At 35.3% G+C, this 24,420-nt stretch overlaps 1 protein-coding gene across 3 annotated transcripts in view; it reads right to left on the reverse strand.

Annotated features, from left to right (window-relative positions):
- The window catches only part of LOC5565317 (locomotion-related protein Hikaru genki), a 58,142-nt gene extending 54,887 nt beyond the window's left edge, over positions 1 to 3,255 (reverse strand). For all 3 annotated transcript variants that reach the window (XM_021846846.1, XM_021846844.1, XM_021846845.1), the window contains exon 1: positions 3,114 to 3,255. The gene's annotated coding sequence lies outside the window, so the exon portion shown is untranslated. The remainder of the gene's footprint in view (positions 1 to 3,113) is intronic.
- Between the last annotated feature and the right edge of the window lie 21,165 nt (positions 3,256 to 24,420).

Consider the following 24,420-nt stretch of genomic DNA (forward strand, 5'->3'; position numbering starts at 1 on the left):
TATACGGGTTAATGGACAGCCCCTTAGCTACGAACTCATCGCTACGGCCCTAAAATAGTTCTAGTAAGCAGTTATTCGTATATTCTGAACCAATACGAATATTGTGAGAATTTCGTAACCAAATCTTGTTAGAATTTATCTATTTTTGATATAACTTTTGCAGACATAGTTTTTTAACTCCAACAAAAAAGGTAAAGAAAGTAGCTTTCACCGGAACATTTCGAAGCATATTATTATTGATAAGTGATGAAAATCGACAATTAATATCATGTGAAAAGGTTAACTAGGAAAAACTGCCCTTTAGCACTGTGGATCTTTCTGCAATGTTTATGTAAACAAATTTATCACAGAATTTCTCAAAATGTTCATCCATAATCTGAACTAATTTTTCTATGTATTTCAAATTGTTTCATATCCCAATCGTTATTATATTTTGTGTAGATTATGGCCATAAACTGTTAAATAGAGATTTTTTTAAACTGCAGTCGACTATTTATCGGTCATTGATAAACCCATATAAAGGGGTGTGTTCAAATCAATCAGTTAATATTTGTATTAGACAATCGTTGAACTTCGGGTCCAAGAATGATTGCATTCCACGCTGAAATGTCTTTTAAGTAATCGGTTATTCTAATCAGATTTTTTGTATGTAGACAATATTACTACGCTGGATTCATGATACGCTCAGTTACAAGCAAATGAAATGATTTTTTGAACAAAACTCTGTACTGTTCAATCGAAATTAGTTTAACCAGACATGCCAGAAAAAATGACAAACTAGTAGATAGTTTTGTAAAAAACTTCTAAAAACTCAAATAAGGTAATTTATATTGTCATTTTCCAGAATATGGCTTAAAACAATATATTTTTTTTAATTGATTCTAAACTTGCCCAGGCCCATAACCCTGCGGCTCTCTCATGTTAGACAAATTCAATCAGATAACAAAAAAAAATCTATTTAAGAAAACAGAAATAGGAATTCTATTCTACATTTTACAATTTTGAAATAGTAGTAGCAGCTTATCTTTTATATTTTTTTAGGAGCTCAATTGTCACCCAACACGTAGCAACAAAGACATTGTCATCTCCTATTCTTGTTGCAACAATTTTATTCCGCAACATCAGTTTGTCACCACTTGAACAGAATATGACAATGATCGATCACCACGTGCACAGCGATTTTCTGGGCTTCGCATTACAATGTTAGAGAACTTTCTTCGTGTTGGTAAACATTGACACATTATCGAATGGCAGCCATCAAACAAATTAGGTTTCGTGTTTCAAATAACTGATTAATTGCAAATTGAAAAGGTCGCAACAATGTTGCACCCTATGATTGTCAAGACAATTTTGCTTTTGATTGTATCCCTATCCGCAAAAGTAGGGACAAACGGTTGTGAACGAGCTTGCTTTGTTGTTCGTTTTTTGTCTCTTCTGATGACAATTGGATTCACTGATCTCTACTGATATAAAAATTTAGTATTACCACCTTAGCTACGCTTCTGATGAAATGGATAGCACAATTTATGTTGATGAACACCAGTTTTTAAGAATAGTACAGTAATTTGTCCATTATATTGCTATACTGAAACGTGACATGATGAAACAGTTTTTTTGCCATAAAATGTCCATAAAACGTAGCAGAAATTGCGTGCATCGAATGATTGGCACAAAAACAGCGGATTCTATAGGAAAGCATTTGTTATTTAACCCACTTAGAAAAATTATTGTAATGTACGTCGTATGTGCCCGACATATTAAAGCAAGTAATATAATGTGAATTTATGTTACAAATGAAGTAATTTTTCGTCAGATTAAACTGAATATCGATCGGAACACATAAATTTTCTATCATATCACTTTGGCCGTAATTTTACAAAAATAACGTATTTTTATATTCAAATACAGGTCGGACTCGATTATCCGGAGACTCGATTATCCGGGGACTCTATTATCCGGGATTCGATTATCCGAAATTTTAGACTCTATTATCCGAAATTTGTTTTTTGATGTTCTTGTTTTTCAATTTTTATACATTAATCTGAGATAATTTGGTATTGCAATTACATTATGAAGGGTTTTGCAGTTTTGAACGGCATTCGTGTCGGGAGAAGATATTGAATGTTTAAGCATATTTCCTACTTAAATATATGTTCAAGGATCTATTGAACCCTAGGTATTCAAAACCTTTTTTCAAAATTCCATCATTCAAAGATGTTTATTGGGAATTTAAGGCGAATTCACCATATATTGTCCTATCTATCGAAATACAAAGAAAAATCAATCAATACCTATAAAAATAACAGACATATTCCATACTATTCGCACATGTGCATCTCCAAATTTCCATTAAACAATGTGGCAATAATGAAGCATTTCTCTTCCTAACAAGTAATAAAACAGAAAGTTTACTTGTTTTTAGGCACCAAATTGCGCAGTTCATGGCTATGTTGAAAGCATAAGACTTCATGATACCTCATATTTCACCGCTAAGCCGTGTTTACTACCGTTGAATCCGGTTTTGCTTACATTTAATCACTCTTCAAACAAAGTTCTGCCTCCAAAAATATACCGAACATAATAAAATAAAACCATATCGCACATTCCACACACCTCTCTGACGGGCAAGGATGGAAATCTTTTCGGAACATGCGCGTTTCCACGTTGTTTGTTCCCATCCATATCCTTTTGACACGGGTACACGGGATTTTGTTCTTACGTATAAATATCTCAATTTATCATTTTATTCTTGCTCTAAGCCAACATCGACTATCCTTCTTCTGGGAACTCTACGTTATAAAAGGGGATGCGATCTTGGGATCTGCAGAGACACTCCGGGACACGGTCCTGTCAGCGGTGATAGTTTATGTAATCAATTTGTTAACCTTTTTCGGGAAAACAATTTCTTCAGATGCTGAGAACAGGAATGGCCTTCATCTTTGTTTCCCATCCCTTGTTTTGCAATTTAGAACTGAGTGTTCGCTTTTCGATTTAATTTTAACCCTTTTAGAGATTTGTTTGACTTTCAAGAACTAAAATCTTGCAATACGCAAGCTTTCTATCATGTACAGGAGAGAAAAGGTCAAACCCAACACCTGGAAAACACCACTTACCCAATTAATGGCAGACAATTCACAGTTCATCCACAAAAATCATCAACTTCTCATTCACAAAAAAATCACACTCCCAGCACACACCTGCAGACTGAATCACTTCTGCACACCTCGAGAGTCATCTATGGACTGAAGGATTTTACAGAGCCACCGTCAGGATATCGCTACTCTCAGGCCACCTTCACCGAAATGGCCATGCGTCGAAATACGAAAATGAATGGGCGAAAAGGTGCAAAAACAAACCCATTGTTAGTGGCCCATTCCCGCCAAAACCGAACCCACGATTGGAGGGCCCGAACAGACATGCTATGCGGCGGTATGCCGATCGAACACGTGGCGTGTCGTGCTCCGAAGATGAGCTGAGAGCAACAACATGTGGTCCTGCCGGTCCCCCCTTCCGGTAACGGTCAACCAGGCGACATGCAGTCTGGCGTAGGCCAAGAATCAAAACAAAATTCGCACAAATTGAACTCTCTCGTGAGAAAAACGTGATGCCAGGACAACGGATGCCTTCTTAAAAATGAGTTGATTTTGTTTGATAGAAGAGATGACAATATTGCTTCATTTTTTAATTAATTTCTTGTGAATATACTAATTGGCTAAAATCTTTAGTACATTTTTCCAAGAAAACTTATTTTGTTTTAAATTCTCAAGAAATCCCAAAACAAATTTGAATCAATTCCAACGGATTGGTATCAAAATTCGATATTCCTTGAAGAATTTTAGTATAATTATATTTCTCAGGTAAATTCGAAGGAAGACTTCAGAGCTACTGCTACAAATCTTGTGAAATTTAATAAATAACATTGTAAGATTTGTTGGCATTTTCAACGAATGATGAAAATATGTGGTTGAACTATAATATATTAATTATAATATATAACTATAATATAATAACAATAATATATTATTGCACATAGGCTCTATATTCGATTACGATGATCATAGGCAATAATGACTTCTACAACTTCTCTTCCCGAATTTAGTAATTATTCGTTATACAACACTGCTAGACAAACGTTAAATAAGCATTTCTGGATGTTCGATGGATAACTGGTTTTTTAAATGTTGAATAAACCTTGCTAAACGGTACTATACAGGTTTTTACGCTGCCTATAAAACAACGAGGGGTAATTCAAAACAGTGCTGGGAATGGTAATAGTAGTAGGCTTGAATTTTCGCGAAAATCACGTGGCTCTCCCAGTACAGTAGTTCAAAAACGTGAATCTCATCAAGTAGCCTCTGTTGGGTGCACGAATTTTCTAAATCATGAGTGTCATTGAAGGCTGCAAATGCGGGAAATGCAGCGGGAAATAGAACATTTTTCTACAGTAACTTTGGGTTGCCCTTAGCAACGGGTGTTTTGCAATTTTCAAGGCATTTTGCCTACAGCAGCGATGGGCGTGAGTTTCACTGGCTTCGCTGACTGTGATTGGCTTTGTTTGGCTACTGTAGAGTGAATTTCAGATTTTTTCCCAACCCTGATTCAAAATGATATTTCTTTTCTACACATTTTATAGCTAAGCTCTCAGTAGGCTAAAATTCTAGTTTGTTTATTGAAATGTCAAGATTTTTCCTGTATTACGTAGTACAACTTCACGTTTTTAACCTTACTAATGTATCGTTGAACTGCTTTAATTGATTTCTTTTATATACTTTTAGGTCCCCAGTTGATAGGAAGCGTCGGAATCATTCGGAATATCGCTTATGTATGCATCAGAGATTGGGTCTCATAATTTTGCCATTTATACAATTATTTCAACATGGATTGCTGGTGATAAAGATGAAGCACAGAGCTAGCGGTAGATCCATCAAATCTTCCCTACTGTTGCTGCTTCTCACGATGAATATATACATTTTACAAACCAGTATGAAAAATGCTCAACTTTACTAGGATTAGCATATAAATCAAACAAACCTAGTTCAAGTAATAAAATACCCGTATTATATAACTATGCTTGATGAAGCTTCTGGATTTTTGTAAAAATCTCGATAAGTGAGTTTAAGTAGGCCCCATTAAAGACATTTTATAGACATCCATTACAGTTTTGAGCCGTCCAATTTTGCTGAATACAGTCCAGTTCTTTTACATCACGTTGCCACTAACTCTCCACCTTGTTCATCAGTGTCCAGTGATTCCTCAGCTGATGTTTCTACTAGTTTAACTGAATATTTGGAAATAACAAATTTCTAGTATCTTGAATTGAAAACAAAACCAGTTCTCCATTCAGCCCAGAAACTGCAGCGAATGGAAGTGGCAGTGCAAAACGATATTGCAATAGACATATAGCGATCGTGCACGTTACAGGGAAGTAGATAAGACCAAGATAATGAATTACAATCTCTAAATGTATGAAGAGTGGAGAAATACATTGAATCGATGATCTGCAAAGGTCCAATGTAAGGCCAGTTAAGTGAATAGCTTTTGAGATAGCCCATTTATTGGTCTACAACCGCGTCGAATGTCCTCTTTGAAGTTTACGCATAAACAATTCATTAATCGAAGTCATTGCTCATTGTCATTGCCATGCTCAAGCATAAATGTTTCACCTGGTAAATCTGAAAAATAAAATCTGTTTAAAATAATTTTATCAGTTCAAAAATTATAGAAACATGAAACCATATGTATGATGCATTTAAAAACGTTTAATTTTTTTTTTTGTAAACATTAAAGATTTTCATTTTTGCTCAGGATTGCTGAGATCTAGCAATAATAAAATTATAGTGTACGCAAGAAACGTTATGTGGGGGTGATTCGTAATTTTATAGCTGCCCAGCGTAAAAAGCTGGTAGCGAAACCATGGGTAGGACAAACGTTGGCAAATATTATTTAACCCTATGGATCCTTAACTGGATATTGAAAGTTACTATACTATAGTATATTTAAGGTGCTAAAACGCAAAGAGTGCCACAAGAATAAGAAAGCTTTCCGTCTCTACAGGGCTTGTAGCGACTGAGTACCTTAAAAATAAGATGTTAACGACCTGTTGCCTGAAAAAAGAGTCTTAAAAGGAGTCAAAAAGAGGCCAAAAAGAGACCAAAAAAGAATGCAAGAGTTTGATTCTTTATACCATGAGAGCAGATATTTCTCTAAGATCTAATGCTTTTTTGAGAATTCCTCGTGAAATTACTGCTGGTATTACTGTATGTGTTATTTTTTCATTAGAAATTTTTGAAAGTATGTTCATATATTTTATTTCGAAATTTTCTAAGGTGTACCTTTAGTTATTATCTTCCAAGGAATTTCTCCACGAATATTCCTAGGAAATTTCTCCAAAAAATGTGCTTAGAATACCTAAAAAAAATCAGCCTTCATTTTCCCAAGAAGAACCTTAGAAATGGAATTAATGGAAAGATTATTTCAAAAATCATAAAAATTCCTCCAAAATTTCTTCAATCAATCAATTGAATATGCTGTAGAATACTTGGATGAAATGCTAGATAAGTTCTTAGAAAAAATAGATTTGTTCCAAGAACCCCTTAAAGCATAGTTTCATAAACTGTGGCACATTGGTCCAGATTTTCAAATAGCTGGCAAAAACTCCATTTCCAAACTTAGTTTTTAGTTGAAAAACAAAGTCAAACATTCATCTTCTAAATCAGATAGTTGAGAATTCGTACGGGAAGTTTAAAATAAACATGTTTTTCTACTTGTTCAGACGATAAATAGCTGCACATGTCCAAAAACCTGAATTTATCCTTCAAAACTCAACTAATCAATTTTCACCAAAACCCGTGCAAATTTTGGTTTCAGAATATTTTTTTCTGGTCGATAACTCATTCTTATATAGATTCAACATCTCCGGATGCAAATTTGTATTCAAGTGTCGTTAACCTTATTAAATTAATACTTATTTTCGCAGGTACTTCAAGTATTTAAAGAAGAGCCGCTTTATTCCGTACAAATTGCTCCCCGGCACTCCCCGCGGAGATATCTTGAACAAACGCGCGTTAAAAACCAAGGAATCGATTAAAAAAGAATCTTTTTGCCTAAGTTTTCCTAAACGATAGTTTTTTGAAAAAGTATTTGAAACGTATGAAAAACAGCATTTTTGTTAAAATTTTGACCTATGACAACCAACAAATTGTGATTTTGACCAAAATAAAGTCTTCCGCCCTAAAGCATGCTCCAAAACACTTGTAATGGCTAAAAATAGTGAAATATTGAGAATGCGCAATTCCTGCCATGTTTTTTCAAAACTAGACCAATGTGTGTAGGTCGCGACCCCCAAGGGGGTCGTGAGGTGGTTTCAGGTGGGTCGCGAAAAATATAATAAATTTCATACATTTTCCAGCTTTATCATTGTCATCTCGAGTTTTGACAACCGATTTTTCAAAAGTTTTTTATTACCCTCTCATACACTCCCGTGCATAAGTTTGGGTTCACCCCCTTAATAACATGCAAAAGTGTTCAGTTCATATCTCTGTGATTACACGTCCAATTGAAACTCTCTAAGCCACATTCGAAAGGCAAGGAGTTATTCTTACTTCGTATGTATTTTTTCAAAAACATTCTTTGAACTTTGTATACAAAATTTTTACTTTAAGTGGTGACATTTTTCAAAAAACACACTGAAAAATCATATCTCATTTCCTCAGCATTGGATCGACCAAAATTTTAAATCAAAGTGTCATAAAATCGTTATCTTATATTGTTCGAAGAGACCCCACGATATTTTGTCGGTAAAATCTGGAAAGTATTCAAAATCAATGGAACAAGTCAACGTGAAAAAGTTTGGGTTCACCCATCAGTATGGTGTATCGTGCAAAAGTTCGGGTACACCTGAACTTACTTAGCCTTCCTTAGTCCCAAACAAAAAGTTACAAATTGTGACTTAGGGTCGTTTTCGACCCGAAAATTCAAACAGCTCGCAAAAATCAGTGTGTCGACCGAATTTAGTTCTGTTGGGCTTAAATGAAGGGCACACATGTCTAGTTTCAGAAACCCTCCTGGAGATCCGGATTTGGTCACTGTGGCCACCGGGAACCTGCTAAATATGAAAAAAGTCCCTTTGGAGGCCCTTACTTTGACGACCTGTAGATTCGTAACTAAACAAGTAATCTGAACCGTCATCATATTGGTGAACAGGTACTCACGTGGTCTGAGAATAGAGATTCTCAAATCACTTAATTATTCATTGATGGATATTTTGGCATAATTTTTTTCTGTAATAAGAAACCAATTGCCAGCGCACATTCCCTGAAAAATTCGGTCCAGTACGGTCCATGCGGAACCGGTTCCTGGAGTCGCGAGAGGTGGCCAATCTGGACAATTCGATGAAATTACTCAGATTTGAACCCCAAAACCAAATGAATTGTGTCCAATTCTTTACGATTTTTATGTTTGGATGTATTTTGACAAAATAATGAATGAATGGTTATTCTGGTCCTTTTGGAGCACCGGAAAGACCACCGGAAAACCCGTAATATGGGACCACACAATTTTAGCACCAAAAGTAGGCATGCGACGGCTCAATATTCATGATTTTGCATCCCTGTGACTCTCCTAGTTCAATTATTGATGAATGACCACGTTGGTTTTTGTGGATCACCGAAATAACCCAGGAATGACCACCGGAGATACCCGTATTGTGGGACATTTCAGTTTTTGTACCAAAACTAGGCATGCGACGGCTCAATCTTCATGGTTTTTAATACCTGTGACCAGAGCTGTTAAAAGTCATGAATATCACGTGACTTTGACAATAGGGTCCTAAAGCCCTGTCCCAATTTTAGTGCCAAACGCTTAAGTTTAGGCCAAAAACACATGTTTACTCAATTTGCTAATGTTTTCCGTTGGTTTAAGCCCAAAAAACATTTTTTTAGATTTTGTCACATCCTTTGGCTTAAACTCAAATTTTGGGTGTATTTTGTTTTACGTGTCCCTTACGAAATGTCAGATAGGAACAACCTCAGTGGTCGAACTAAAACCCCTGTGGTGTTTTTGTCGACTAAGCGAACGTCAAACATGATCAAAAGTGTCAAGGTTCATTTATGAACCAAATTTTTAAATTAAAGTTTAAACATGATATAGCCATTATTTGAGCGGGAAAAATTGCTAAAGTAGTTACAGTAACATGCTTTTTCGTGTTATTAAATAAAAACAAGATATCATTAAAAATTTTAAGACCCAATTGAATATTGCTAACATCATCGTTGCCCGTGGAAAAAGTCATCGGAAAATGTTTTTCCCGGTAACCTTTTTCGATTCAATAACGGTTGGTAATATTTGCTAATGCAACATTTCGCATGGAAAGGTGCAATAAGCATTTTAATGTTTCTAAAATTTTGACATTTAACAGCACTGCCTGTGACTCTAACTAGTTCAATTACTGATGAATGACCACGTTGGTTCTTCTGGCCTTCCCAAATAACCCAGGAATGGCCACCGGATATACTCGTATTGTGGGACATTTCAATTTTTGTACCAGTGCGCGACATGCCACGGCTCAATTTTCATCGTTTTGAATACCTGTGACTTTTCTAGTTTAGTTATTGATGAATAACCACGTTGGTTCTTCTGGCCCACCGAAATAACCCAGGAATGGCCACTGGAGATACCCGTATTGTGGGACATTTCAGTTTTTGTACAAAACTAGGCATGCGACGGCTCAATCTTCATGATTTTGAATACCTGTGACTTTGCTTGTTTAATGACCACTTTGGTTCGTCTGGCCCACCAAAATAACCCAGGAATGGCCACCAGAAATCCCCGTATTGTGAAATATTCCAGTTTTTGTACCAAACTAGGCATGTGACTGCTCAATTCTCATGATTTTGAATACCTGTGACTCTTCTACTGCCCATAACTGCATAACAGTCACATTCGACATTTTTGACAAATTGGAGTTAATACCGGGGAAAGTCATCAAATGATAAATACTTTCGATCAACTTACTAAAATCTGTGAGTTTGTTCTAGAAAATTCGAAAAAATACCAAGTTGTTTTGTCACACTGGCAAATGTAATCGCATAACAGTCACATTGAGATTATACATGTGCCTCATAATGTAGTAGCAACGAAATTTCTATCAGAATTATTTTCTGACTATTCATACAATATGCGGTATGAGTTGTACAAAATTTCAGCCTCAAATAAGCTCTTTTGAATTTTTAATATTTTTTTGAAATTTTAGTTTCCTCCCATACTGCAGTAAAATACAAACTTGGTATCCCATTTACTCAATGCCTACTTTTGTCGAATGTTACAAATATGCAGTCATGGGCAGTCTAGTCCAATTATAGAAAAATGGCCCATTGGTTCTTCTGGGCCACCGGAATAACCCACTGATACCCGTACTGTGTGATATTTAAGTTGTGGTCATTCCTGGGGTAACAATTATCCAGAGTGGTTATTCACTTATAATTGAACGAGAAGAGCCATAGTTATTATAAATCATGAAGATTGAGCCATCGCTTGCCTAGTTTCGGTACAACAATTTAATTATCGCACAGTACGGGTATCTAAGGTGTAATTCTTGGGTTATTTTGGTAGTACAGAAGAACCAAAGTGGTAATTTATCTATAATTTAACTAAAAAAGTCAAAGGTACTCAAAGTCATAAAGATTGAGCCATCGTTTACCTAGTTTTGGTACAAAACTGAAATGTACCACAATACGGAGTTCTGTTTGATCCTTCGACCTTGACGCTTGCTCCTGGGCAGTGCGTCAAGAAAGCCCGAACAGTTTTTTTTTTATTCTTTTTGGGTCGCGCGCTTATTTTTTTTCCTGAGTGCTTTTTTATAGCCGAGCAAACGAGTGAAGCCGAAAGTGGATTGTGGCTGCTCATTCAAGGATAACGGATCAATTGGTGAGCTCGTTTCATGCTACTATTTCTAATCTATAAATTATGTATGACTGCACATTCAATCGTTACAATGGTGGGATGTAAATATGATTTTTCAACAAACTATGGATGGTTCGTCACTGTGAGTGTCGACACAAACTCTGATTCATGATTTATTTATGTTTAACATTTTTTTTTTTCAGAACACCTCTTATATACCTTTATTTTTGTGATTAAAAAAAACTTTGAATGGTTCGACACTACAAGTGTAGACTTGCGAAAGGTTCACTTTATTCAACAAACTTTGGATGGTTCGCCACTGTAAGTGTCGGCATAAGAATAAGAGTGTTCTATGATGTCCCAACCAATCGAGTTTTTTGTTTCTTTTCAAATGAGTAAAATATAATAACACATGCTTTCGTCCTGACAGCTGTAGGAATGTTACATTTAGGTATTTGTTCAACAAACTTTGAATGGTTCGTCACCTCAAGTGTCGGCATAATTTTCCTCTACATAGAAATTGTTCATATCAAATGAAAATATTATATTTACGTATAAGCATGTATATATCTCACAAATCATTGTTTATCATGGTCTAATCGCTTATCAAAGTGAATCCTATGACCCAACGATCCTCCCCATTAACAAACATCCCTCCCAGTAACCTTTGTGGAGATGCAGAGGCAAACACGGTCTCCAAAAAGCAAAGGTTACACACTAACATTCCTTCCCCAATCCCACCTGACTGCAAGGACGTGGCCGGCGCCGTTATTGACCCTGTATAAATAGAGGCACTGAATTATGCACACTGAAGAAGATTATGGACAATCCCAGCCGAACTTCTAGTTGATTCTTTGTGCATTTTCACTGACTTCGGTCAATCACGGAATAGCAACCATTGATATGTGTAGTCAGTCTAAGCTAAGCTAAGCTAAGCTAAAACTGAAATGTACCACAATACGGGTATCTCCATTGGCCATTCCTAATTATTTCGGTGGGCCCGAAGAGCGAATGTTCATTCGGCTATAATTGAATAAGAAGAGTCACAGGTATTCATTGCTGGATTATTTCGGTGGGCCAGAAGAACCAAAGTGGTCATTCATCAATTATTGTACTAGGAGAGTCACAGGGATGCAAAATCATGAAGATTGAGCCATCGCATGCCTACTTTTGGTGCTAAAACTTTGTGGTCCCCTATTACGGGTTTTCCGGTGGCCATTCCGGTGCTCCAAAAGGACGAATAATCATTCATTCATTATTTTGTCAAAATACATCCAAACATAAAATATCGTAAAAAGTTGGACACAATTCATTTGGTTTTGGGGCTCAAATCTGAGTAAATTCATCGAATTGTCCAGATTGGCCACCTCCAGGAACCGGTTCCGCATGGACCGTACTGGACCGATTTTTTCAGGGAATGTGCGCTGGCAATTGGTTTCTTATTAGAGAAATAAATTATGCCAACCAATGTGAAATACATATACAGAACTGCGATAGAAGCCTACTTTTCGGATGTTCCGGGTTTCCGGAACCGGGTATGAATAACTAAGTGATTTGAGAATCTCTATTCTCAGACCCAGGGGCCCAGATAGCCGTAGCGGTAAACGCGCAGCTATTCAACATGACCATGCTGAGGGTCGTGGGTTCAAATCCCGCTGGTCGAGGATCTTTTCGTAAAGGAAATTTTCTCGATTCCCAGGGCATATAGTATCTTCGTATCTACCACACGATATACATATGCAAAAATGGTCAATCGGCAAAGATAGCTCTCAGTTAATAACTGTGGAAGTGCTCATAAGAACACTAATCTGAGAAGCAGGCTTTGTCCCAGTTGGGACGTAACGCCAGAAAGAAGAAGAATTCTCAGACCACGTGGATACCTGTTCACCAATATGAGGACGGTTCAGATTAATTGTTTACTTACGAAACTACAGGTCGTCAAAGTAAGGGCCTCCAAAGGGACTTTTTTCACATGTAGCAGGTTCCCGGTGGCCACAGTGACCAAATCCGGATCTCCGGGAGGGTTTCTGAAACTAGACATGTGTGCTCTTCATTTAAGCCCAACAGAACTAAATTTGGTCAACACACTGATTTTTGCGAGCTGTTTGAATTTTCGACCCTAAGTCACAATTTGTAACTTTTTTTTTATGTAAGCTCCCCTAGGGGTCATTCAAAACTTTTGTTTCCGCAGAAACAAAATTTCCCACAAAAAAATAATTGTCAGAATGTTTTTAATTGCTAGGTTATTTCAATCAAAAGTTACATTGATTTGAATTTTGAAATGGGTCGAAAAAGACCCAAGGTCCTTACTAAGGTTAAATCTGTGAAATTTCATACCAATCATGCACGCCACATCATTTGCGCTCAAAAAAGCTTTAAACTATTGAAATCGGTTGAAAAATGGCAGAGATATTGACAAAAATGATGTTCGTGCGGCTCAGGTGAACCCAAACTTTTGCACGATTTGCATTATACTGAGGGGTGAACCCAAACTCTTTTGCAGGATGACTTGACTGACTGTCTCATTGATTTTGAATACTTTCCAGATTTTTCCGCAAATATTTCGTGGCAAGATTACGATTCTAATGACACCTTGATTTAAAATTTTTGTCGGTCCAATGCTGAGGAAATTAGATATGATTTTTCAGTGTGTTTTTTGAAAAATTTAACAACTTTAAGGAAAAATTTAGTATTCAAAATTTGAAGAATGTTTTTCGAAAAATACATACGAAGTAAGAATAACTCACTGCATTTTGAATGCGGCTTAAAGAGTTTCAATTGGACGTGTTATCACAGAGATATGGACAGAACACTTTTGTATGTTTTTTAGGGAGTGAACCCAAACTTTTGCACCTGAGTGTACATTAAATCTAACAAATTGTTCTAATAATTGATCAGGCATTGGTTTAGTTACAACTAACAGCCAAGACTATTCTGATTATGGGGATCTAAAGCTGAAACATGGTATGAAAGGTGATTTTCAGGAAATTTAAGTAATGTGGATTTGCATCATCGGAATCACCTGCTATATTATTTAGCTGATTTTTATTGAGACGAATATTTCAGAGCTTGACTGGATGAACTTCACTTAAAAGGCTGGAAGTTCACTCATTTTTTTTTTACTGAATTTCTAAGCCCGTCGAAATGTAGCAAAATATTGCCTTCAATTATAAAAAAAGTTTTGAAGTTTCTTATTACTAGCAGCTTCTATTAAAGGTAAAGAATATGTAAAATTTGTTGATGATAAATTATTATTTGTCTAGTGGCATTAGTTACTAAAAAAATACTTTAGTAAGAAAGTCCAGTATTTCATAGATTAACTGGTCGGCGTTAAGTCAGAGGGGACCAAGTACAAAACTTGGGAAAATTGGATTATACGCTCATCAGATGCGAAATTACAATACCTCCGTTACACTTTGATCAGATTTGATGAATGCTGTAAACTGCGAGAGATATGCAATAAATTTACTTTGGATGATCAATAAAAATCGGTAAAAGTGTGCAGTCAGAGTGGACCAAGTGCTTTTTACCTTAATAGCGAAAATGATCAGCGCGCTGAGGAATGCGAGGAAATAAAAAGCATTTCAAGAGATTTGACAGATTTTTCGACATCGAATGATTCTTCTACTTATCCATCAATAGAAATTTATAAATATTACTTAATTCGATGCATTTGATTTTGATTTTTGACCATTTACTATATTTGCATGGGTGGTCGGAAATTGTAACAATTTCTGTGCAGACAGAGCGGACCAAGTGTTGAAAAACAATAAACTGATTGATTATTGCATGTTTTGAGTAAATTTCAGAGTCCGATAGAAGTTTATGGTAGTTCTATGGTGTATGTATGGAATGTCCTAGGACCCGCTTATTGAACCAGTATATTTTGGTTGGTACTCAAGATTGGGGCCCAGATAGCCGTAGCGGTAAACGCGCAGCTATTCAGCAAGACCAAGCTGAGGGTTGTGGGTTCGAATCCCACCGGTCGAGGATCTTTTCGGGTTGGAAATTTTCTCGACTTCCCAGGGCATAGAGTATCTTCGTACCTGCCACACGATATACACATGCAAAAAATGGTCATTGGCATAGTAAGCTCTCAGTTAATAACTGTGGAAGTGCTCATAAGAACACTAAGCTGAGAAGCAGGCTCTGTCCTAGTAGGGACGTAACGCCAGAAAGAAGAAGAAGACTCAAGATTTTTACTTGGTCCACTCTGACTGAACGCGTATTTGAATATTTCTGGTCTTCAATGCCCTGACCCTGCAAAACCTTAATTTTCAATCCATCAAAATGCCACTGATTTCGGGATTGACGATATGGATAATTGAAGAATTTACGATACGGTTGTCGAAGGGTCTTGATAATCTGTTTATCTTAGAGATATGCACCCAGTTTGATCATGCAAGCATTAAATGATTGTTATTTTCCTAGAAATTGTTCAGTCAGAGTGAACCAACTCACTGAACGGTGGTTTTTAGTTCAGTCAGAGTGGACCAAGTACACATAGCCCATCAAAAAACCGTTCTATCAGAGGTTTAGATTATGATTTTTCATGATTATCACTTCACATTATATTGTTTGAAAGTAACACAAAAATGTGTAGAAAATTTGAACCAAAATTAAAACGAGTTCAAAAATTACAGAGCGTTAGACTTTAAACCTATTTTTCTCAAAATATGAAAAATGTCACTTGGTCCACTCTGACTTAACGCCGACCAACTGTAGATCTGTTTGTATGTTGTTTTTTAAACAAACATATAATTTATAGTTGAAATATTGGCAAACAGCTCTATGACAGCAATATTTTTACTAAATTCCAGTTAACCCGTTTGAGGCGCTCTGGTATACATTTAGCTCCCCTTTTCTATCTTGTTTTACATCACCTTCATGCATTGGAAGCTAGGTTAGGGGTAACATCCCATGGCAATTTTTTATTTTTTTATTGGTTATGTTCGATAATTTTACAGATCTTTCGGTGATTTCTTAACAAACGTTCTACTACTGAGATTTCGGAGTAATTTAACTGGAAATCTTGGAAATAATCTACCAAAGTAGCGGAATTTGGGGCAAGTGTGCCACCTTAAGCAAATTGTTCTCTAACTTTGTCTAAAGCTTATAAAATCCACCAATTCAGCCTCATGATGTTAGTTTCACATCTTTTAATAACCACTGTGCCATTTAGAAAAAAAAATATTACAAAAAGTATTAGTTTTGGTGCTTCTCAAATATCATCCAAAATAACCTATTTTCCGACACTATGGGGCAAGTGTGCCACCCATATGGGGCAAGACGGCCACCGAATGAACATCGCATGTAATTCTACTTGTAATGAAATTTTCTTTTTTTCCTATTAATATTACTTACAAAGCAGACGCTAATCAATAGTTTAAAAAATAATTTTAAGATTACCGTATAAAGGGGATGCTTTATAACAATGTTCAAAATATGCGTAACTCCCTATTACTCAATTCGAATATCTAAAATGGTTAGTTTTGTCTCCATTCAATACAATATATGTATAACCCTTTTATTACGGCGAATATGTTTAATATTGAACCAGATCAGCACTAAATAACGGTGAAATATTGATGAAGATACGTAAAACGGTACTTAATAAGCCGAAAATCATGTTATTGTTGAATATTTTGAGAAAAAATCACTTTGGGAGGCAACAATGTCAGTTATTCCCCTACTATACTTCAGAAACTACTACTGGTGCCTCATTTTGGTTTATTATTATGATTATGTTGATGACGTTTACATTTTTGTAAACTTCACTCCAGCAATTTTTGTTTACCAAATAGGTGGCACACTTGCCCCAATAAGTATACATTTCTACCAAACTGGATTTCGTATGTAAAACTAAATACTTTTAACGTTCAAATGCCACAATAACTTACACATTTAAATAGTTTCACGATGTACAGTACGTTAGAAAAATCTGTTAATAATTTACCTTTTACCATGCTATTTGGAAACAACGAAATATTATAAAAAATCACTCAAATTTGGTTGTATTTGCACAAGTCGATGTTAATACGTGGAAAATAGAGCAATCTTCATCATATTTTGATCATTGTATTGTGAACTATAAGGGAACATATTGTTAAGCTCAAAGAGAAAATAAATATTATAGTTTTTATAAAAAGCAGGGGTGGCACACTTGCCCCTATGGCACACTTGCCCCAAAGTCCGCTAACCACTTGCCCGCTAATTTCTTTCTTGGCCTTAGGCAGCGTCCATTTATTACGTAACACTAAAATTGCACCCCTCCCCCCTCCGTAATGCTTTTTGTATGGAAAATTTATGTATGAGTCGTAACGCTTGAGCCTACTCCCCCTGCCGTTACGTAATTTGTGGATGCCGCCTTATTGGGCTATTATATATTTTAATGTAAACACTATCAGCCCTTTAATAGCGCTATTTTAGAACGCAGAGTAGATGAAAAGGATATTTGATTACTTAGGTATATGTGTGACAAAGTAACTAATGACCTAAAAAATACATTTCTAATTTCGCGAGAAAGACGCTTAGCGACAAGGTGGGTCGCGCATTCCAAAAGTTTGGGAACCTCTTAAAGAATTGCTGGATCTCTGTGAGGAAACGTAGATGAATTCTTAAAGAAATCCTCATGAACAAGCGGAGAAATTCATGCAGTGATTATTGAAAAAAATCCTAAAGCTATTTTTTCAAAAACTCTGGAACCTTTGTGTATTTCCTCGGGAGAAACTCTGTGCAAATCTTAAAAATATCTTCTACAGTAACAAGTGGCTGAAAGTCTCTCTATTAAAGGAAACAAAAAAAACATGTGGAGAACACGGTTGAAGGATTAGCAAAAAATGTCTAGAGGAAACTCTAGGATAGTTTTGGAATAAAAAAATGATACCTGAGGAAATCACTGGAGGTAATAGCTTTGGAGTTCCTGGATTTCCTGGAGCAAGTTCTAGAGAAATTCTTCTAAGCATGCTTTGAAAAATCACTGGAAGATATCCTTCTAGTTTTAGAATAAGCAGAGAAATCTCTAAAATCATTTTAGGGGAGATCCCTCTAGGAGACCCTGAAAAATAAAATCACTATTGATATCTGAAAATTTGAGATATAGTCTCTGAAGCTTTCTCTGGAGCCTGTACAATTTTGCATCAGGATTAATAAAATATAAAAAAAAACTTTAGAGACCATTTTGGTTAAAACAGAGGCTTTAGAAAACTTCCATTAAAGTAGAGAATTTTAAGAGACATGCATTAAAATAAAGACCCGAAAAAAACATTTTTCAAGAACTTTCTAAAAACTATTTCGAAAAATTTCTATGGCAATTCGGAATGAGCCAAGAACTTGTTGACTGAAAAACGTCAAGAGGTTGTTGCAATGTTTTGATAGATTATGTCAAGAGTAATCGCACGTTCAGAAATTGCCAGCACCACTACACTCGTGCTTTGTATAACACGATACGATTGGTTTTAGATCAATCTATAGCATCTTCCAAAGATTCGTCGAGAATTATCTGATCATTTTCTATGGATGTTTTAAAAACTTCTCATGAATTACTTCCAGCAATGAAAATTAGTTTCCTTTTAACTAAGACAGTCATTAAACAACTAATAGCTAAATAAAACTACTCTGAGAAACAGTTCTTAAAACAAAAAAGATTCTTAGGAAGGTGGTTGATACATATGGTTTGAAGCAAACATATGTTTATCTTCACTGCAGTTTTAAGTCATATAAGTGTTGTTGAAGATGTGACAAAACAAGTGTTGTTAAATATTAAAAAAAGCTGTTATTCACCTTTAAGTAGCATATGGAACGACAGATGAATGGATAGTAACAGCTCATCTTATATTATTATAAGGAGGCTGTTAAATAACCAAACTAAGTTATAAACCAACGTTATTTCAACTTCGGTTCAACTAGTTTTTAAAATAACATGAAAGCAAGGAACTAAATTGCTGCTTAGAGTATATGCAACATTTGATCATCACTTTTTACAGCATATACTTTTGTTCAACAGGCACAGCCAGTGGCGCGGGAAGTGGGTAGGACAGGTAGGACATGTACTACGCAAGAAAAAACCTGAGTAGGACAGTCAAAGGATTGTCCTACCCACGATTCAACAATAAAATAAGTTCAGCAGAAAAATTGAAAACTAACTTAAACTATTTCTAATCTGGTAAATGTACATAAAACTCCATCAACGTCTTAAGATTCTTTAAGGTATTTTATAGAGTTTCTGCGCGATAAAACTTTTTTGAAGCATCTTCAGTTTCTCCTGAAAATTTTAGCCGGGTCACTTTTGGTGAAAAAAAAGAACTACAAAAATTTACACATTTTTGCTGATTATCCACTTGTTATCTGGAAATTAGGAACGTCACTGGTTGTAAAGGCAAGCAGGTTGGCCTATTTTTCATGTTATTATTTTTTTTAAAGCTTTTAAAGCTGATTTAAAAAGGGTTTAAATAAAAAGTATATTCATATTTGTTTAATGAATGATAACAAAAGTTGATCGAATGAATAATGCCAAAGGCAGGACTAATGTTAGGTTTCTTTTAAGAGACTTGGTCTCTGTTTTAATGGAAGTCTCTAAAAAGTATAAATTTTGTATTGAAAGGTCTCTAAAGTATCTATTTTATCTAAAATTATCTCAAAAGTCTCTTTCTTTATTCGTCTTGCATTGAATCCTGATCCAAAATTGTACAGGCTCCAATCAACCATCGGAGACTATAACTGGTTCAACAGGCTTTTTAAGAATTGCTTCTTAGATTCCCCGAAGAAAAGCTTCAGGAATTTTCATAGCGATTTTATTTAGTATACTTTCAGGGTTTCCTACAGGAATCCCTCTAGAAATTTCTTTACAGATTCTCCCAGAAATTCTTCCAGCGATTTTTCAAAGGATTATGAGAAGAATTTTTCTAGAATTTGCTCAAGAAAATCCATTAGAACTCCTAAGTAATTAGTAATTTCCTCAGGTTTTACTTCGATTTTTTTTTCCTAAACTAGTCTAGAACTTTCTCTAGAAATATCTAAAAATATGAGGAATTCATCCACGTTTTCTCTCAGAAATCTAAAATAAATGCTATCTTCAATATTTTGTTACAGTTTTCCCACCAATTTGTAAACAGAATTTTTTTCCAATGTTTCCTCCGATTATTCCTTCATAAATTTCTATAGAGATTCTGTCCAATGTTTTTTGATTATCTTGGCAAATTATCAAGGAAACCTTCCTCAACCTCCTCAAGAGCCCAGAAGTCATTTCAGATAATCTTGCTCATTAGGAGTGACTTTTAAACTTACTCCTGTTTTACCAGAGGTTACCCTACTTTCAAAATACCACAAGGATTTATTTTCCAGAAGAAATTCCTAGGCATTTCCCTGGAGACATTCCTTGAAGAATTTCTGAAAAAAGAACTTTCAAGACTTGTGCTTAGTATGCTGTGCTCAAGAGAAGTAAAGAAATTCTTTAAGAAATTTTTTACAGCGAGGCCTTTTTGAAATGAAATTTCTTCTGAACTACGTACAGCGATCAAAGAAATGTGATTCTTTTGAACATAGTTGGAAGCAAAAGCAAATTGAGATATGCGATTACGTTTCTTGTCATCAGCAAACCAGCCTTTACTTGAGAAAATCCCAAATAATTACGAGAGAAATTTCTTTAGAAATCTTAGATGGAGTCTCTGGAGCAATTGCTGAAGGTATCTTTAGAGAAATCTCTAGGTGAAATCTTGTATAAATCCTGAAAAACAATTTTAAAGGAAATCCCTAGAAATTTATGGTGAATTTATTGATTGAATTTTGAAAGATGTTCTAACCGGGAATATTGGAGGATGTCCCAGGGATATATAGATGACAAAGTCTTGAAGGGATTAAGACTTTCTTGAATAAATTCTCAAAGAAAACTTGGAGGTATTCAGATGATTTCTGAAATAATCTATGAAAAATTTCCATTTCTGCGGTACCCCTTGAGAAATTCATATTGAAATCTTGAACGTTCCAAAATAAAATTCTTGGAGAAACTCTCCAGGAAAGTAAGTGGAGAAATCCATTGGAAAACAATCACTAAATAAATTCCTTCAGAAATTTCCGGAGCAATATCTGAACGTATGGGCAAATACTTGAATAAACACATACAGTAATCTTGTCGTAAAGTATTTAATCTTAGACATATGTTTGATCTGATACTATGAAGAATCAAACTCATATCTCCTGGCACCTATTGGGTTTTGTTTCGAAAAAAAGTAGCCAGTCTTCTAAGAATTGTACTGTTTTTTATCTATTGAGCGAAAAAAAAAACACCTGAAAATATCGTAAGAACGCTTGAAAGCAGAAAAATTTCCTCCACTCAACTCAAAACCGCCCAAAATATCACTTATACCCTTTGCGTTTGAGCTCCTCAAATAAAGTATCTTTCATTTTACAGTCTAGGGTTAAAATTTGTCTTTGCTTCACTGTACAAAAATATTTGCCAACACTTGTCCTACCCATGGTTGCGAACGTGGACGCGCCTCTGGGCACAGCTGTTATAAAGCAATAAGTAAGCAGTAGAGTATTTCAAAAAATCGATTTTGATCCACATCGCTCATTCGATTTCAGATCAAATTCTGAGTGTCCTCCCAAAATTTGAGCTCATTCGGATGAAAATTGAGACTGCACAAGTCCTTCAAAGTTTATATGGGAATTAATATGGGAAAAGGAAGCAAATCATTCAATCGGTCATAGTGTTGGGGATTAGATCTACACTGCTAATGTAAGATACATTCATCAGCTACAACTTTGCCGAAGACCGTTTTCAAATCAGACGACTCAGTAATTAGTTATTTATTGATTTATATCCATTGAAAGAGGAAAACAAATTATTACTAACTAATTGCGAAAAAGCTCAAAAACTTGCTATGCAGTTTGAAAGTGCGCACAATTTTAATTTAGGACTTACTAGTCTAATTGAAAATGAAGTTACTCAGGAGTTCGAAAATATTCTCAATCAAGAGAACGTTTTCGAAAATGCCTGGGAGACTGATTTGGAAGAAGTGAGAACTATTATTAAAAAATTCGAAAACATGAAAGCTCCTGGCGATGATGGAATTTTCTACATCCTTATCAAGAAACTTCCAGAAAGTAGCTTATCATTTTTAGTTGATATATTTAACAAATGTTTTCAATTAGCATATTTTCCTGACAAATGGAAAAATGCTAAGGTTGTTCCAATTTTAAAACCAGACAAAAATCCTGCAGAAGCTTCTAGCTATCGTCCAATTAGTTTGCTTTCCTCCATCAGTAAACTTTTTGAAAAGGTCATTTTGAACAGAATGATGGCTCACATCAACGAAAATTCAATTTTTGCCAATGAACAGTTCGGATTCCGCCATGGACATTCGACCACTCATCAACTTTTACGTGTAATAAATTTGATCCGTTCCAACAAATCTGAAGGCTATTCTACTGGTCTTGCTCTTCTAGACATAGAAAAAGCATTCGACAGTGTTTGGCATGAAGGTTTGATTGTAAAATTGAAAAACTTTAATTTTCCAACATACATTGTTAGAATAATTCAAAGTTATCTGTCAAATCGTACACTTCAGGTAAATTATCAGAACTCCAGATCTGAAAGACTTCCTGTAAGAGCTGGTGTTCCTCAAGGCAGCATTTTGGGACCAATATTATACAATATTTTCACATCTGACTTACCTGAGTTACCTCAGGGATGTCAAAAATCTTTGTTTGCGGATGACACAGGCCTCTCCGCCAAAGGACGAAGCCTGCGTGTCATCTGTTGTCGATTGCAAAAAAGTTTGGATATTTTTTCTTCATACTTGCAAAAATGAAAGATTTCTCCTAATGCTTCCAAAACTCAACTAATAATATTCCCACATAAACCAAAAGCTCTTTATTTGAAACCTTCAAGTAGACATGTTGTCACGATGAGAGGGGTTCCAATAAATTGGTCAGATGAAGTTAAGTATCTAGGGTTCATGCTAGAAAAGAACTTAACTTTCAAAAATCACATTGAAGGCATTCAAGCCAAATGTAACAAATATGTAAAATGTCTCTATCCACTTAATAATAGAAAATTAAAACTTTGTCTTAAGAACAAGCTTTTGATATTGAAACAAATTTTCAGGCCAGCCATGTTGTATGCTGTACCAATATGGACTAGCTGTTGTAATACCAGGAAGAAAGCTCTGCAGAGAATTCAAAATAAAATTTTGAAAATGATTCTGAGACTTCCTCCCTGGTATAGTACCAATGAGTTACATAGAATATCCAATGTTGAAACATTGGAACAAATGTCAAATAAAATAATAAATAGTTTCAGGCAAAAATCGTTACAATCTTCTATTGCCACGATTAATGCGTTATATGTTTAGGTTAAGTTAGGTTAAGTATATTAAAAACGTTTTTTTTTTTCTTATAAGCAGGTGAAATAAACTCACCTGTAAAAAAAACTGAACTGCTACGGCAAATGAAATGTATTATGTTGTTAACAAAATGTTAATAAAATCTTAAATTTGTTTTACCAAATTAGGATGATATTGTTGTCTAATAACACAGAACGCCTAGATATAAGAAATGAATGTAATGTTTGGAATGATACTAATAAAGAAATTAAAAAAAAAATTGATTTATATCCAACCGCAAATTCTTCTACAGTGCTCATTTATCTTTTGAACAGGCAGCATTGCTGCATCTGGCGCGAAAGATAGCACACATAAATCATGGCTACTATGTTTTACTGCATATATCCAGTGATGCTTGCAGATTAGCCCAAAATCTATAGCCAAAGTTTTACAGCTTATATAAAAATCAATAACTAATTACTGAGCCATCCGATTTGAAAACGGTCTTTGGCAAAGTTGTAGCTGATGAATGTATCTTACATTATCAACATAGATTCAATCCCCAAGATTACATGGCAAATACTATGACCGATTGAATGATTTGCTTGCTTTTCCCATTGTAATTCCCATATAAACTTTAAAGGGCTTGTGCAGTCTCAATTTTCATCCGACTGAGCTCAAATTTTGAGAGAACACTCAGAATTTGATATAAAATCGAATGAGCGGTGTGAAGCAAAATCGATTTTTTGAACCACTCTAGTAAGCAGACATGTTAATTAGTCGCCTCAGAATCGTCTTATACACTGAGGCAAAAATACTTAGGTTTTCCATAAATCAAGACTTATGAATCAGCCAAATTACACAGTTCGACAAAAAAAAGTCGATATGAATGCACAGAGACCGGACACCCCGGGCTTGAAAGTATAAAATAAACAAAAATAATTGCGTTTTCAGAATGTTCGTGTCTGCCCCAGGTCATTTTTGAAATATACTTGAACTTTTTGCATTTCTTATTTAAAAATCTAATCTAATCAATAAACCGACACAGTGTTTTATATTCAGGACAGGGAAATTCATGTGCCATATAATGTTTTCAACTTTAAATACAATATGAAGAGTTGTTATAAGATTTGCAGGGAGCCCTCCCCCCTTTTTTGTACCCTCCCCAAAATTGGCCACTGTAGTCAATTATCCATTT

The sequence above is a fragment of the Aedes aegypti genome, chromosome 2 (genome assembly GCF_002204515.2).
Source record: "Aedes aegypti strain LVP_AGWG chromosome 2, AaegL5.0 Primary Assembly, whole genome shotgun sequence".
Classification (NCBI taxonomy): Eukaryota; Metazoa; Arthropoda; class Insecta; order Diptera; family Culicidae; genus Aedes; species Aedes aegypti.